Below are 12,500 nucleotides of genomic sequence, written 5' to 3'. Positions count from 1 at the left end.
GTAAAAATATATTTTTTAATTTAAAAAGATGGGGAGAGAGAGAGAGAGAGACAGAGACAGAGAGAGAGAGAGAGAGAGAGAGAGAGAGAGAGAGAGAGAGAGAGAGAGAGAGAGAGAGAGAGAGAGAGAGAGAGAGAGAGAGAGAGAGAGAGAGAGAGAGAGAGAGAGAGAGAGAGAGAGAGGAGACGTCAGGATATTGTTCCTGTGATTTGATAAGCTGTAATAAAGGAGAATAGCAATACTTTAAACCCAGACGTTTTAAATGTTCTCTGAAATGTCAAGCATTTTATTTATGCCAGTACTTAGGAGAGAACATCTTGCTCTGCGTTGATACGTCTCGTTGCTACGTCGTTAATCAACATGATGAAAATATATGAGAGATCTAAAGATGAGAGGGAGGAATAAAACACACACACACACACACACACACACACACACACACACACACACACACACACACACACACACACACACACACACACACACACACACACACAGACCCACAGTGGGAGAGGAGAGAGGACAGTAGATTCAGACTGCACCACCAGGCTGGACCCCCAGACTGCACCACCAGGCTGGACCCCCAGACTGCACCACCAGGCTGGACCACCAGGCTGGACCACCAGGCAGGACCACCAGGCAGGACCACCAGGCAGGACCACCAGGCTGGACCCCCAGACTTCACCACCAGGCTGGACCACCAGGCAGGACCACCAGGCAGGACCACCAGGCAGGACCACCAGACTGGACCACCAGGCTGCACCATAAGGCAGGACCACCAGGCTGGACCACCAGACTGCACCACCAGGCAGGACCACCAGACTGCACCACCAGACTGCACCACCAGACTGCACCACCAGGCTGGACCACCAGACTGCACCACCAGGCTGCACCACCAGGCTGGACCACCAGACTGCACCACCAGGCAGGACCACCAGACTGCACCACCAGACTGCACCACCAGACTGCACCACCAGGCTGGACCACCAGACTGCACCACCAGGCTACTGTAACTATACCAGCATGTAACAACACTTCTCTGTGCCAAATATTACCGTCTGCATCCCAAACATCACCCTATGCCTTGTGATGTGCACTACTTTTCACCAGAGCCCTATGGGTACCCTAGTTCACTAAATAGGAAATAAGGTGATGTCTGGGACGCAGGTCCCTCTCTGCTCACCTGCCGCTGCCTGTAGGATATTACTGCCTTCAAAACAAACAAACTCAGCTTTGGCGGCCCACTTCAGCCCATTATGAGTCTATTAGCAAGCAGCGATAGCAGGCAGCGATAGCAGGCAGCGATAGCAAGCATTGATACCAGGCAGCGATAGCAGGCAGCGATAGCAGGCAGCGATAGCAGGCAGAGAAAGCAGGCAGAGAAAGCAGGCAGAGAAAGCAGGCAGCGATAGCAGGCAGAGATAGCAGGCAGTGATAGCAAGCAGCGATAGCAGGCAGCGATAGCAGGCAGCGATAGCAGGCAGCGATAGCAGGCAGAGATAGCAGGCAGAGATAGCAGGCAGCGATAGCAGGCAGAGAAAGCAGGCAGAGAAAGCAGGCAGAGAAAGCAGGCAGCGATAGCAGGCAGAGATAGCAGGCAGTGATAGCAAGCAGCGATAGCAGGCAGCGATAGCAGGCAGCGATAGCAGGCAGCGATAGCAGGCAGCGATAGCAGGCAGCGATAGCAAGCAGCGATAGCAGGCAGCGACAGCAGGCAGCGATAGCAGGCAGAGATAGCAGGCAGAGATAGCAGGCAGAGATAGCAGGCAGAGATAGCAGGCAGCGACAGCAGGCAGCGATAGCAGGCAGAGATAGCAGGCAGAGATAGCAGGCAGAGATAGCAGGCAGAGATAGCAGGCAGCGACAGCAGGCAGCGATAGCAGGCAGCGATAGCAGGCAGAGATAGCAGGCAGAGATAGCAGGCAGAGATAGCAGGCAGCGATAGCAGGCAGAGATAGCAGGCAGAGATAGCAGGCAGAGATAGCAGGCAGAGATAGCAGGCAGCGACAGCAGGCAGCGATAGCAGGCAGAGATAGCAGGCAGAGATAGCAGGCAGAGATAGCTGGCAGCGATAGCAAGCAGAGATAGCAGGCAGCAGCGCTATTTCATTCAAACATCCCATTTTGTTCTCTGTACTTGACTTTGAATCACGCTGACAGACAGTGCTGCCAATTTCTGACGGGAGTTTATTTGTGTAAACTGATCCTGTGGGTTTTGGCCAGGTGCAGTTTCCCCTGTTGTCTTAAAGGTGTCTGGTCGGGTTTAATTCAATCTAACCTGTAGTGTGGTAGTCATTGATGGAGTAGCTCTTTTTCCGTTTGTAATACAGAATGGTGTTGTTCCTGTATAGACCTACTACTACCTCTTACTAGGTAGACTCTCACAGGAAGAGGCTTTGAGGTTTAGAGGAAGACGTGTGTGTACAGGAAGTTGTTAGTAAACAAAGTCAGTGTAAAAAGTATTTGATTGAATATCAGCCTCTCGCTGTGTGTGTGTCACAGATCCTGCCTGCCGTTCTGAATGTCCCCTGTTCTTCTCTCTCTCTCTCTCTCTCTCTCTCTCTCTCTCTCTCCTCTCCTCTCTATCTCTCTCTCTCTCTCTCTCTCTCTCTCTCTCTCTCTCTCTCTCTCCTCTCTCTCTCTCTCTCTCTTCTCTCTCTCTCTCTCTCTCTTCTCTCTCACTCTCTCTCTCTCTCTCTCTCTCTCTCTCTCTCTCTCCTCTCTCTCTCTCCTCTCTCTCTCTCTCTCTCTCTCTCTCTCTCCCTCTCTCTCTCTCTCTCCCTCTCTCTCTCTCCCTCTCTCTCTCTCTGTGTGTCACAGATCCTGCCTGCACTTCTGAATGTCCCCTGTTCATAAACATTCCACTGCCTGCCTCAGCATTCCACCGGGCGGGGGCGTAGTAGTGCACTACAAAGGGAATAGGGTGCCATTTGGGCCACAGTACACATACAGTACGTCACAGCTGGATAATACCACCGTCACCCAAAACATCCCCACCCAACTCATCATCTAGCCCTCCACCCAACCACCCACTCACTCCTGCTACCCCAGCCGACGTGAGTCCACCTCTCCTGGGACACAGTCACAGCTGCGCACCCCCCTCCTCCATCCAACCTCCAGAGACTTCCATTCCCAGGGTCAGGGCTGTGAAAGGGACAGAGAGCCCTGCCAGGTCTGCTCCCCTTCCACCAAGCCTTGGTCCTGGGAATTGAATACAGCAGACTGGGTCTAGCTGGATCTGTCTAGATGGATCTGTCTAGCTGGATCTGTCTAGCTGGATGGAACTAGCTGGATCTGTCTAGCTGGATGGATCTAGCTGGATCTGTCTAGCTGGATCTGTCTAGATGGATCTGTCTAGATCAAATCAAATCAAATGTATTTGTCACATACACATGGTTAGCAGATGTTAATGCGAGTGTAGCGAAATGCTTGTGCTTCTAGTTCCGATGCAGTAATAACCAACGAGTAATCTAACCTAACAATTCCAAAACTACTACCTTATAGAGACACAAGTGTAAAGGGATAAAGAATATGTACATAAAGATATAGGAATGAGTGATGGTACAGAACGGCATAGGCAAGATGCAGTAGATGGTATCGAGTACAGTATATACATATGAGATGAGTATGTAAACAAAGTGGCATAGATGGCTGGATCTGTCTAGCTGGATCTGTCTAGCTGGATCTGTCTAGCTGGATCTGTCTAGATGGATGGGTCTAGCTGGATCTGTCTAGCTGGATCTGTCTAGATGGATGGGTCTAGCTGGATCTGTCTAGCTGGATCTGTCTAGCTGGATCTGTCTAGATGGATGGGTCTAGCTGGATCTGTCTAGATGGATGGGTCTAGCTGGATCTGTCTAGATGGATGGGTCTAGCTGGATCTGTCTAGCTGGATCTGTCTAGATGGATGGGTCTAGCTGGATCTGTCTAGCTGGATGGGTCTAGCTGGATCGGTCTAGCTGGATGGGTCTAGCTGGATCTGTCTAGCTGGATGGATCTAGCTGGATCTGTCTAGCTGGATCTGTCTAGCTGGATCTGTCTAGCTGGATGGGTCTAGCTGGATCTGTCTAGATGGATGGGTCTAGCTGGATCTGTCTAGCTGGATGGATCTAGCTGGATCTGTCTAGCTGGATGGGTCTAGCTGGATCTGTCTAGATGGATGGGTCTAGCTGGATCTGTCTAGATGGATGGATCTAGCTGGATCTGTCTAGATGGATGGGTCTAGCTGGATCTGTCTAGCTGGATCTGTCTAGATGGATCTGTCTAGATGGATGGGTCTAGATGGATCTGTCTAGATGGATGGATCTAGCTGGATCTGTCTAGCTGGATCTGTCTAGATGGATCTGTCTAGATGGATGGGTCTAGATGGATCTGTCTAGATGGATGGATCTAGCTGGATCTGTCTAGCTGGATCTGTCTAGATGGATCTGTCTAGATGGATGGGTCTAGATGGATCTGTCTAGATGGATGGGTCTAGATGGATCTGTCTAGATGGATGGGTCTAGATGGATCTGTCTAGATGGATGGGTCTAGATGGATCTGTCTAGATGGATGGATCTAGCTGGATCTGTCTAGCTGGATCTGTCTAGATGGATGGGTCTAGATGGATCTGTCTAGATGGATGGGTCTAGATGGATCTGTCTAGATGGATGGGTCTAGATGGATCTGTCTAGATGGATGGGTCTAGATGGATCTGTCTAGATGGATGGATCTAGCTGGATCTGTCTAGCCTGATCTGTCTAGATGGATGGGTCTAGATGGATCTGTCTAGATGGATGGGTCTAGATGGATCTGTCTAGATGGATGGGTCTAGCTGGATCTGTCTAGATGGATGGGTCTAGCTGGATCTGTCTAGATGGATGGATCTAGACTATAGTCTAAATATACTGCACATTATAGATTATAGTCTAAATATACTGCTAAATATTCTGCACAAAATACTGGTCTGATAAAAACAACACTGAGCCGTGAACAAGCGTCCCCTCCGACCCAGGGGACTGGGTGATCTCACTCTCCGAAGCGAGTAAGGTGTTTAATAAGGTCAACCCTGGCACGGCCGCAGGGCCTGACGGATGTCTCAGAGTTTGAGCAGAACAGCTGGCAGACATATTCATGGACATTGTCAACCTCAGTGTCTAATCCCCACGTCTCAAACTGACCACCATCCCTCCCTCTCTCTCTCTCTCTCTCTCACTCTCTCTCTCTCTCTCTCTCTCTCTCTCTCTCTCTCCCTCTCTCTCTCTCTCCCTCCTTCCTCTCTCTCTCTCTCTCTCTCTCTCCCTCCTTCCTCTCTCTCTCTCTCTCTCTCTCTCTCGCTCTCTCCTTTTCAACCTCTCCTTGTCCCAGTGTCTAATCCCCACGTCTCAAGCTGACCACCATCCCTCCTGTTCCTTAAGAACTCTGAGGCTTCCTGTCACAATGACTATCACCCTGTAACAGTCAGTGTAAACCCTCTGAGGCTTCCTGTCACAATGACTATCACCCTGTAACAGTCAGAATAAACACTCTGAGAGGCTGGTTATGGCTCAAATCAACTCCATCATCCCAGACACCCTAGACCCACTCCAACTTGCATACCGCACCAACAGATCCCGTAGAGGATGCAATCTCAATTGCACTCAACACTGCCCTTACCCACCTAGATAAGAGGAATAGCTATGTGAGAATTCTGTTCATTGACTACAGTTCAGCATTCAACACCATAGTCCCCTCCAAACTCGCCACCAAGCTTGGGACCCTGGGACTGAACACCTCTGCAAATTAATCCTGGACTTCATTATGAGTCGATCTCAGGTGCTGAAGGTAGGCAACAGCCTGTATATAACTACTGACCCTGGAACTGTCCCTGTATATAACTACTGACCCTGGAACTGTCCCTGTATATAACTACTGACCCTGGAACATTTAAAGACGAAACAGAGCTGAATTCAATATGTATTTCCTGGCATAATGGTCAGAATCAGTTGTTAAGTGTTTCCTACCAGACTGTGGTTATAGTTACATCACCAGGGCACTTCCTGTCTTCCTGTAAATGATCTGCTGTAACAAGACCTGAGCTCTGCTGTGTATCATGCTGCCATCTGACCCTGGACACACACACACACACACACACACACACACACACAAACACACACACACACACACACACACACACACAGACACACACACACACACACACACACACACACACACACACACACACACACACACACACACACACACACACTGTCTATGTCAACAGAACCCCTCAGAAACCACAGCAACCAGTCAGAGGAAACTGGATACTCTGTGTCTCTACGACTTTCTCTCTACCTCCTGTGTGTGTGTGTCTGTATGTGTATGTGCCTCATTGCGTCTCATTTTCTACTGTTGTGAAATCCTCTTGATCCGTACAAGTTCCCTAACCCCCAAACACTTCCCTAACCCCCAAACACTTCCCTAACCCCCAAACACTTCCCTAACCGCCAAACACTTCCCTAACCCCCAAACACTTCACTAACCCCCAAACACTTCACTAACCCCCAAACACTTCCCTAACCCCCAAACACTTCCCTAACCCACAAACACTTCCCTAACCCCCAAACACTTCACTAACCCCCAAACACTTCCCTAACCCCCAAACACTTCCCTAACCCCCAAACACTTCCCTAACCTCCAAACACTTCCCTAACCCCCAAACACTTCACTAACCCCCAAACACTTCCCTAACCCCCAAACACTTCCCTAACCCCCAAACACTTCCCTAACCCCCAAACAAGAAGCGATCCCGGTCCAAAACCACACACACATCTACAATCAAACCCAGGCATCGCACTCTGACACTGGTTGGGGCTGCTTTGTAGTGTGCACAGGATTCCTGTCCAAACCCTCACAATCAGTGTGTGTGTGTGTGTGTGTGTGTGTGTGTGTGTGTGTGTTTGTGTGTGTGTGTGTGTGTGTGTGTATGCACTCTCCCAGCTTCCAGACAGCCGGAACAGCCAAGGAAAACCCAGGATCTATTCCCTCTAGGAATAAAGACCATATGTTGATGGACCAGGTCCTCTACCATGGCAGGACAGAGAGGGGTTTCTGCCCAAATCACTAACACACACACATCTCTGCCCAAATCACTAACACACACACATCTCTGCCCAAATCACTAACACACACACATCTCTGCCCAAATCACTAACACACACACAGCTCTGCCCAAATCACTAACACAACTATGCCCAAATCACTAACACACACACAGCTCTGCCCAAATCACTAACACACACACATCTCTGCCCAAATCACTAACACACACACAGCTCTGCCCAAATCACTAACACATCTCTGCCCAAATCACTAACACACCTCTGCCCAAATCACTAACACACCTCTGCCCAAATCACTAACACACCTCTGCCCAAATCACTAACACACACACATCTCTTCCCAATCCATTAGCAGACCCGGGTTCAGATAATAATCTTTCTTTGAGCCTCGAGTGCCAGGACTTGCACTTTAATTGGGCCTTGTCAGCTTGGGGATTCGATCCAGCAACCTTTCGGTTACTGGCCCAAAGCTCTAACCACTAGGCTACCTGCCGTCTAGACCTTGTACTCCAAACACACACACACACACACTAGTCCGCAAGCACACACACATGCACACACACATGCACACACACATGCACACACACATGCACACACACTACTGCTGATTAAGCTCGGCTAATAATACACAAACCAATCTTCTGTAAACCCTCACAAGTAGAAACCTCTTTATAATACAAACCAAAGGCAGAGTGTTCATTCAGACCCCCGTCATGTAAACACTGCCTGTAGTCTCCACAGCATAAAGACAGTCTGGCTCGTTGTCCATAAACACCACAGCTTCAAGCAGACCACTCTGATACAGGACAGACCACTCTGATACAGGACAGACCACTCTGATACAGGACAGACCACTCTGATACAGGATAGACCACTCTGATACAGGATAGACCACTCTGATACAGGATAGACCACTCTGATACAGGGCAGACCACTCTGATACAGGACAGACCACTCTGATACAGGATAGACCACTCTGATACAGGGCAGACCACTCTGATACAGGACAGACCACTCTGATACAGGACTGACCACTCTGATACAGGACAGACCACTCTGATACAGGACAGACCACTCTGATACAGGACAGACCTCTCTAACACAGGACAGACCACTCTGATACAGGACTGACCACTCTGATACAGGACAGACCACTCTGATACAGGATAGACCACTCTGATACAGGGCAGACCACTCTGATACAGACAGACCACTCTGATACAGGACAGACCACTCTGATACAGGGCAGACCACTCTGATACAGACAGACCACTCTGATACAGGGCAGACCACTCTGATACAGACAGACCACTCTGATACAGGGCAGACCACTCTGATACAGGATAGACCACTCTGATACAGGGCAGACCACTCTGATACAGGACAGACCACTCTGATACAGGACTGACCACTCTGATACAGGACAGACCACTCTGATACAGGACAGACCACTCTGATACAGGGCATGCACGCACACATGCACACACACATGCACACACACTACTGCTGATTAAGCTCGGCTAATAATACACAAACCAATCTTCTGTAAACCCTCACAAGTAGAAACCTCTTTATAATACAAACCAAAGGCAGAGTGTTCATTCAGACCCCCGTCATGTAAACACTGCCTGTAGTCTCCACAGCATAAAGACAGTCTGGCTCGTTGTCCATAAACACCACAGCTTCAAGCAGACCACTCTGATACAGGACAGACCACTCTGATACAGGACAGACCACTCTGATACAGGACAGACCACTCTGATACAGGACAGACCACTCTGATACAGGACTGACCACTCTGATACAGACAGACCACTCTGATACAGGGCAGACCACTCTGATACAGGACAGACCACTCTGATACAGGACAGACCACTTTAACACAGGACAGACCACTCTGATACAGGACTGACCACTCTGATACAGACAGACCACTCTAACACAGGACAGACCACTCTGATACAGGACAGACCACTTTAACACAGGACAGACCACTCTGATACAGGACTGACCACTCTGATACAGACAGACAACTCTGATACAGGGCAGACCACTCTGATACAGGATAGACCACTCTGATACAGGGCAGACCAGTCTGATACAGGACAGACCACTCTGATACAGGACTGACCACTCTGATACAGGACAGACCACTCTGATACAGGACAGACCACTCTGATACAGGACAGACCTCTCTAACACAGGACAGACCACTCTGATACAGGACTGACCACTCTGATACAGGACAGACCACTCTGATACAGGACAGACCACTCTGATACAGGGCATGCACACACACATGCACACACACATGCACACACACTACTGCTGATTAAGCTCGGCTAATAATACACAAACCAATCTTCTGTAAACCCTCACAAGTAGAAACCTCTTTATAATACAAACCAAAGGCAGAGTGTTCATTCAGACCCCCGTCATGTAAACACTGCCTGTAGTCTCCACAGCATAAAGACAGTCTGGCTTGTTGTCCATAAACACCACAGCTTCAAGCAGACCACTTTAACACAGGACAGACCACTCTGATACAGGACTGACCACTCTGATACAGGACTGACCACTCTGATACAGGACAGACCACTCTGATACAGGACAGACCTCTCTGATACAGGGCAGACCACTCTGATACAGGATAGACCACTCTGATACAGGGCAGACCACTCTGATACAGGACAGACCACTCTGATACAGGACTGACCACTCTGATACAGGACAGACCACTCTGATACAGGACAGACCACTCTGATACAGGACAGACCACTCTGATACAGGACAGACCACTCTGATACAGGACAGACCACTCTGATACAGGACAGACCTCTCTAACACAGGACAGACCACTCTGATACAGGACTGACCACTCTGATACAGGACAGACCTCTCTAACACAGGACAGACCACTCTGATACAGGACTGACCACTCTGATACAGGACAGACCTCTCTAACACAGGACAGACCACTCTGATACAGGACAGACCACTCTGATACAGGACAGACCTCTCTAACACAGGACAGACCACTCTGATACAGGACTGACCACTCTGATACAGGACAGACCACTCTGATACAGGACAGACCACTCTGATACAGGGCAGACCACTCTGATACAGGACAGACCACTCTGATACAGGACAGACCACTCTGATACAGGACAGACCACTCTGATACATGACAGACCACTCTGATAAAGGACAGACCACTCTGATACAGGACAGCCCACTCTGATACAGGACAGACCACTCTGATACAGGACAGACCACTCTGATACAGGGCAGACCACTCTGATACAGGACAGACCACTCTGATACAGGACAGACCACTCTGATACAGGACAGACCACTCTGATACAGGACAGACCACTCTGATACAGGACAGACCTCTCTAACACAGGACAGACCACTCTGATACAGGACAGACCACTCTGATACAGGACAGACCTCTCTAACACAGGACAGACCACTCTGATACAGGACAGAACACTCTGATACAGGACAGACCACTCTGATACAGGGCAGACCACTCTGATACAGGACAGACCACTCTGATACAGGACAGACCACTCTGATACAGGACAGACCACTCTGATACAGGACAGACCACTCTGATACAGGACAGACCACTCTGATACAGGACAGACCACTCTGATACAGGACAGACCACTCTAACACAGGACAGACCTCTCTGATACAAGACAGACCACTCTAAAACAGGACAGACCACTCTAATACAGGACAGACCACTCTGATACAGGACAGACCACTTTAACACAGGACAGACCTCTCTGATACAAGACAGACCACTCTAAAACAGGACAGACCACTCTAATACAGGACAGACCACTCTGATACAGGACAGACCTCTCTAAAACAGGACAGACCAGTCTCCAGATTATACTGAACACCCATCCGTGCCCTCACACACACGTACATCAAACAGGAACAATTAATAGGGCGCGTGCGTGCGTGTGTGTGTGTGTGTATGTGTGTGTGCGTGAGTGTGCGTGAGTGTGTTTGGGGAACATGAGTAATCCTCGTACGGCATGTAATTACTAGAAAACACAGTGTTCTCTCTCTTCTACACCGTTGACCTGGTCTCCCTCTGTCTCTCCAGCTGCCTCCCTTCGAACCTTGTAACACAACTGCACCCAGACACACCCAGACACACACACACACACACACACAGACACACACACACACACACACACACCCAGACACACACACACACACACACACACACACACACACACACACAGACACACACACACACACACACACCCAGACACACACACACACACACACACACACACACACACACATACACACACACACACACACACACACACACACACACACACACACACACACACACACACACACACACACACACATACACACACACACACACACACAGAGAGAGGGAGATACAAAAGAGATGGAAACACAACTGGGTCATCCCGTCTAGAAACGAACACATCTAGCCATGCAAATGAGACTCGCCCTACTTGGAAAATTAGACAGTTGTGAAATGTTGCCTGCGATTTTGAGAGAGAGAGAGAGAGAGAGAGAGAGAGAGAGAGAGAGAGAGAGAGAGCGAGAGAGAAATGGAGAATGAAATAGTTTAGCTCCCAACTAGAGGGAAATGGCCCAGAGCTGGTCTTAGTAAGCAGCCAGTGACGACCCATAATTGCAAACAATACCACACTTAGGAAAGGTCAATTCACTCTGCAGGGCAACATTTCCTGGAAGAAATGACTTGTCACTTATCATCTAGTATATATATGTACTTTGTTGACAGAACTACAGAGTGCTGAGAGAGAGAGAGAGGGTGTGTGTGTGTGTGTGTGTGTGTGTGTGTGTACGAGCCAGACGATGTGTGTGTATGTTTGTCATAAAGGGAGAAGTGGGAGAGAGCAGTGGGACCGTATCTTCCCAGCTACACCAGGCCCTCTCTACCTTCACTGATTAACCAGCCGTATCATATCACCAGGCTCCCTCTACCTTCACTGATTAACCAGTCATATCATATCACCAGGCTCCCTCTCATATCAACCTCTACCTTCACTAATTAACCAGCCGTATCATATCACCAGGCTCCCTCTCATATCGACCTCTACCTTCACTAATTAACCAACCGTATCATATCACCAGGCTCCCTCTACCTTCACTAATTAACCAGCCGTATCATATCACCAGGCTCCCTCTACCTTCACTAATTAACCAGCCGTATCATATCACCAGGCTCCCTCTACCTTCACTAATTAACCAGCCGTATCATATCACCAGGCTCCCTCTACCTTCACTGATTAACCAGCCGTATCATATCACCAGGCTCCCTCTACCTTCACTGATTAACCAGCCGTATCATATCACCAGGCCCTCTCTACCTTCACTAATTAACCAGATG

The 12,500-nt window shown here is 49.2% G+C and overlaps 1 protein-coding gene across 6 annotated transcripts in view; it reads right to left on the bottom strand.

Moving 5' to 3' along the window:
- Positions 1-12,500, bottom strand: part of cacna1c (calcium voltage-gated channel subunit alpha1 C) — a 537,514-nt gene that overhangs the window by 169,240 nt on the left and 355,774 nt on the right. The gene's annotated exons all lie outside the window — the stretch shown is intronic.

The sequence above is a fragment of the Oncorhynchus mykiss genome, chromosome 15, assembly GCF_057628025.1.
Source record: "Oncorhynchus mykiss isolate SJ-2025 chromosome 15, ASM5762802v1, whole genome shotgun sequence".
NCBI classification, from domain to species: Eukaryota; Metazoa; Chordata; class Actinopteri; order Salmoniformes; family Salmonidae; genus Oncorhynchus; species Oncorhynchus mykiss.
Note: the sequence above shows the minus strand (reverse complement) of the source record. Positions and strands in the feature narration are given on the sequence as shown.